The sequence below is a fragment of the Triticum dicoccoides genome, chromosome 6B, assembly GCF_002162155.2.
Source record: "Triticum dicoccoides isolate Atlit2015 ecotype Zavitan chromosome 6B, WEW_v2.0, whole genome shotgun sequence".
NCBI lineage: Eukaryota > Viridiplantae > Streptophyta > Magnoliopsida > Poales > Poaceae > Triticum > Triticum dicoccoides.
Window position 1 is genome coordinate 43,626,215 of NC_041391.1, and position 6,076 is coordinate 43,632,290.

The 6,076-nt window shown below is 41.9% G+C and overlaps 1 long non-coding RNA gene across 1 annotated transcript; it reads right to left on the reverse strand.

Annotated features, from left to right (window-relative positions):
• Positions 1 to 4,104: 4,104 nt before the first annotated feature.
• Positions 4,105 to 5,048, reverse strand: LOC119322843. The gene is made up of 5 exons (XR_005155882.1): positions 4,977 to 5,048; positions 4,818 to 4,870; positions 4,630 to 4,711; positions 4,294 to 4,362; positions 4,105 to 4,179 (listed from the first exon to the last, which is right to left on the reverse strand). It is a non-coding gene; the product is annotated as an uncharacterized LOC119322843 (long non-coding RNA).
• Positions 5,049 to 6,076: the final 1,028 nt, after the last annotated feature.

Here is a 6,076-nt window from a genome sequence, read left to right on the forward strand (position 1 = left end):
CTCGGGCCCAGATTAGGTCCGCACGCCCGAGCACAAACCGTAGGTCGTCGCCACCTTGACAAGCGCTCGCCGCTAACCCGTACCCAGGAGAAAGGAATCGCAACCGCCACCCACACCCCATCATCCAGCAGCAAACGCCGTGTGGCGCCCCTGCTGACGACTTGTGCAACACCCACGAGCTACCACCACCGTGCCGACCAGAAGAATGGGAGGACCCAGCCGTAGCCAGCACCAGCCATCGGAGGGACGCCACGGCCAGGGGCGCAACCACCGCCGGTGGGGAGCACAGCGCCACCCGAGGTGCGGGCGGCCAGATCCGGCCGCACCAAATCGAGCCACGAGGGACACCACGGGCGCGCAGAGAGCGGCCCCTCATGCCGCCACCAGTCGCCGTGGGCGCGCGCCACGTGCGTGAGCCCGCCAACGACACACCTCGCTGCCAGCACGTCGCCACCTGCTGGAGTTGCCCGAGCCTGCCAGCCGTGGGGAGAGAAGCTCCAGCCGTCGCCCCGTTGGCGGCGAGGAGAAGGGATGGAGAGGAGGGGCCCTTGCTGGCCGCTCGCGGGAGCGACGCGGGTGCGGGTCCTGCCATTTCTAGTTCTAACTACGCCTCATATTAACTAGATAGGAAGTGCGGCTTGCCGCACCCCACTCGCACTAGCCATAGCCAACAGTCCGGTAAGGCATGATTTATATTTCATAAGTTAAGAAAAACAAAGATGTCCAGAGTACCAAAGTCTATTACATATCAGTAGTGCGTTTTCATAGGAAATGCAACATGATATACCAAAAGGATAAAGGTTCAATACATTATACCAACAAACGTCACAACTAATTATTACTCTGCCATCTAGATGATGAGTCACATGAATAGGAAGTGTATGAAAAATACATCATAGCTTATATGTGCACAGTAAGTCATGTTGATTATATACATGAAGCGAGTTTACATCACCGATACAACTCATTCAATCAGGACTATTGATTATGGAAGCACAGTAGTCAAGTTTGTAAAGTGCCCAATTCACCTGCAGAGAGGGGCAATCTCGGTCAAGCCCACATAGACCATTCCATCTACATGGTAGAGATCAGGTGCACAATGTAAGAATGCCTGATGTCGGGCTCGCCTATATAAACCCAACATACTTGACCTCCCTCCAACAGCCTCTTGAGTTCACCAATCTACAACAAAACCAGCCCCATAAGAGCACATAATCACACCAAGTACTCGACCAGAAAACTCTGACTGGAGCTAGATGATATTAGATGCAACTTTTCATCTCAACCATATGCGAATACTGTTACTTATTAGGCACATGTAGAATGAGGTGCCAACAGAGCAAGTGGTACAGAAAAGAAGTGAACCAACATGATAAAAGAGGGCAAAGTGTTATGGTAGACCTTTTATTTTCAAAGAGTTGATGAGCTGGAGACCATATAATTTTGAAGGTCTGACAAACTGTGCATATCATGGTTTCGTGCTTGGAATTCTCTAAGCATTATAAGTGCGGTCAATATAAAATTGTAGAGAACTTGCAACCAAGAAAAACATGTAAACATGATCCAAACAATATAAAAGTAAATCCGACCTCACCAATTGAATCTCAAACCCTGGTAACATTCTTAAAACAATAGATCGTTTACAATATATTGCCATTTGAACCACTAATTGTTTTGAACATTAGGCAATTTCTTAGAACACCCCCATATCAATTTGAATCACTAATTTATGTTGTGTGATGGTAAACACTGATTTAGAAGATATGACAATGTTTGATTTGAAATCATATATGCTAAGGCATCACATCAACACAAGTAAGGCCTGGATAGTTTCTACTTGGTTCATCTGCTCAAAGCTCTCACACAATAAACAACACAATGTTTGTTAGCAGCTAAAGGCGAAAGAAGGAAAAAAAACATTACTACATGATCTTACATTCATAGGCATCATATGCATGTGCAGAGTTTCTTATAAGTTGTACAAAACAAACAACAGCACACTACAGTAGATACACATGCGCAATGAGACCCCAAGCTAGGACCGATAGCTTGGTTTTTAAGTTACTTTGAGGAAAAAGACATCTGGTTCTGCGCCTCAAAATGATTTGCCTGTATGAATATCAGAATATGGTTCTGAAACCATGGTACTTAACTGGTTAGTATGTTTTGTGATCATATTAATTCAGTTGCTCTGAGAATGAAAAAGGGTAACTAATAATTGGAAGAACCATATATTCGGCTTCCGCCATGTCAATGTTTAATTGATTGGGCCATATACAAGCCTTTTACCACGGGTTGTTCCTTTATTCTGCTTCAGGGTAGACAGGAATGCCATAAATGTGTGCGTAGCACTGTTAGCTAAGGAAGGGAAACAGAGGCTAGGCGTGGTATTTATCAGCGATTCCGGTATCTAAACTAGAAATCCATAGTATCTGTAAGACCAAATCAACTAAACCGCATGTCCGCGTGTGTATTATTTAACCATACGGAAGTTTCTTTTAAAAAATGCACTTTCAACAAAATGATTAATGGACCATCACACGTACTGATCGTTAGCTGAATCAGAAAGTCCGAAAGACTTCGCCAAGGTGTAGCTAGGAGGATCGGAAAGTCCGACAGAAAGATCACCAGGATATATATAAAATCGAAAGGTCTTGGACAACAGCAATAGTTCAATCATAAACTGAGCTATTAATGATTGAAACTGCAATCTAACTATTCCGATATGATGGCAGTCAAAACTAAATTACTTTTAGTCAATCATGAACTATATGCACTACATAGATACCCTGAGAATGTACATACAGGTGCGACAGATTGGTAATATAATATGAAAAAACTAACGCCCACACGTGTGGACGTTTGCACATCACCCACACGCCTCCATCACCACTCATTTTGCCACATATAAACAGATGACATCAGCAGAAATCTTTTTGGTTTTCGTCTTAAAAATATTTTATCTCCTAATTAAGAAAGTGAATTAAAAATCTGTTTTCACCATTAAATCCGTCTCGACGACATCTTCAAAACTAGATCCCATGTTGATATGTTTCGACGAAAAAAAAAATTGCCCAAAAGTTGCCATGATGTTTACACTGTAGTTGCCATAGTGCTTAAACTAAAGTTGCCATATGGCAATTTTAGTTTGTAGATCATGACAATTTTAGTTTTTCGATGATGGCAATTCCAATACATTGACCATGAAAATATTTTTTTGTATGAACCATGGTAATTTTAAGTGCATGTATCATGGCAATTTTAATTTATGGTGCATGGCAAGTCTAGTTTCTTAATTCCCTGTTTTATAATATGTCAAAATTTACTTTTAAATGTAGAAAAAAATACTGAAATATATCATGGCAACTTCAGTGTAAACATCATGGCAATTCATGTGCAATAGACACGGCAACTTTTAACCAAAAAAATTCATCAAAATATATTGATATGAGATCTAGTTTCGAAGATCTCGTCGCGAGGTATTTAATGGTGAAAATGGATCTTCAATCGGGGTTTTCATTTAAGAGATAAAACATTTTAAAAACAGAAAATCCAAAAAAAATTCCACATGCATGCGGTGACATGGCGTAGTCTGTGTGCTATAGGGCGTATGGGCGAGTTTGACTCCCACCACACGTGCGTTAGCGTTGTCCATATAATAAGGTGAGGAAGAAACATGCTTACCAAGTCCACGGCAGCCTGCAGTGTAACATGATCACCTCACTGTCCATCTCTAGTTGGTTCAGTTAAGCATACAAATGTAAGGACAGTTCATCATTCCACTCTAATTGATAAATATTTACTGGTAAATAAATAGTGAAAAGGAGCAGGCACTAGCTTTGGCATCTTCTTAAGATATTCTCTGTAATCCATAGGGACATATCCAGTATATACCTCATAATGAGCCAATGAGATCCAAGCTGTGGATGAAAATAGACTAATGTGAGAACAAAGGATGTGACAAGGATTTTTTTCATCTTCTCCGGTAACAACAAAAAAAGATACATCCAATTCTTGTAGACGTATATATCTAGCAATTAAAATCATTCTTATAGTTACTGTGAGAAGGACCCTGATAAAAGTAGCCACTTTGATAATACTAACCTGCTTCACCAGCTGTTGCCGTACAAATATATGGTGTTCAGGAATTCGGTAAAATTGAACAAACGACGCCTGAAACTGTTTTAAATGGAGATTTGGAAAGAGGTAAGTACTTGCAGAGTAAGTTTTGTACTGAATACCAAACATGGTATTCTCAAAATGTAAACAAAAAATCAAATCCCATAAATAAACCTGACAATCGTCGTCTCCGTTGAATTTTGAGCTCAACCAAGCCGTACAGCACCAACCTAAGTAAGAGATCTATATTGGAATAAAATAACAAACAATCAGAAAAACCTAACACATAGCACAGAAAATTGTGTGCAGATTTATGGGACAAATAATATTTACTGATGCTTAAAACAACTATATATATTCACTCAAATGATGTTCAGTACAGTATCATCAAAAAGGTATTGGTGACAGGTTCATAACACTAATGCCGGAAGACATGCAAGTGAATGAGTTTCTTGATCATCGATGGGCGGGCCCGACAAATGTGGCTGGTTGAAGTGGGAGCAAGCTTACACCGGCATTCTCAGGAGGCATGAAGCAGCTGCTAGGTGCACCCAAGCACTGGAAAGGCAAGGAATCATCAACCATGGTTTCCCTTGTGCCACATATGAAACAAAAAAAAAACATAAATACTTCTGCTGCAAAGAGTCTGTATTTACGAAAAAAACAGTGTTTTCTTTCTAATATGCAGCAATGCTCACCGCACATGCACACACAATATCTTGCATGCATTTTTTTCCAATGGATGTTGAGCCTGCTTTAAGCATACAGTACACCAAACACAATGGAGTCACGAAAGTTGCAGTAAGCAAATTGGATGGGCGTGGACAAGCATAGCATAGCATGAGAGGGAGAGGGACCTCCTTCCATGGCGTCAAGTAGGGTTGGAGCAGCGGCGACCCAAAGGAGCGAAGCGATGGTCTTCCCTTGCTTGTGTCTGCGCGCATCAGGGAGTGAGGGAGGCAAGGCCGGTCCTGAGATTTCAGGGGCCCGGGGCGGAACTACAGTCCGGGGCCCTTAGTATAATTGTCTAACTAGTAATCATCATACGTAGATATAATTGTATCAAAGGAAACAGTTAAGTAAATTCAAAATCAGTGTGCATATCACATAATGTATTACATATTACCTTCAAAATTTTCATCCAACATTTTGAGATGCAAAATCGGTAATGATTGTATCAATATCAATTTCTTCAAGCAATTTTTTCTCAATGCATCAAGTTGCCAAGCCATTTAACATCTCTTGCGACATTGTAGATCTCAGGTAGTTCTTCAATAATTTCAACTTTCTGAAAGTGAAAGGAATAATTACCTTGCTGAAATTGAAAGGAACAATTAGCTTTTATAATTAGCACAAAGCTAATTAAAACATTAGATTAATTATAGAAGATTTTCATCTAATATTATCATGACAAAGCTGATTCCCGAATCAACTGGTCAATAGGGAATTGTTGGCTGGGCGATCAAATCATTGAGGATTTAGCACACATAGCCAGATTAGATTACAGAGATAAGGTACTATATTATGCCCTAGCAAATTTCGGTAATCAGCAATTCAGCATAGGGCACAAGGGCGAGGGCAGATGACAGAGCCGCATAGGACGCGAGGAGAGACGTACCGGCTGCCTGCTGCAGTCGGCGGCAATCGTCGTCTCGTTCATGAGAGGCCGCAGAGACGCGGAGTTGAAGACGGCGATTAGACAAACAGCGGCCAGCGGAAGAACGATCCGAAGGAAAAGGAAACCGTCAATCTAGCGATTGCTTTCCTGTGCCTGTACGAGGTGAAAACATGGGCCAGGCCCACATTTCTCATTTTCTTTCATGTACGCTGAGGGCCTGAGGCGTCGTCGCTGAGTTTGGCTTCTCTTTTTTTTCCCTCGAAGTATATGTACGTTACTACGTATATACAGATACCTGGGAGGGGCCCCTGACATTTGGGGGGCCCGGGGCGGCCGCCC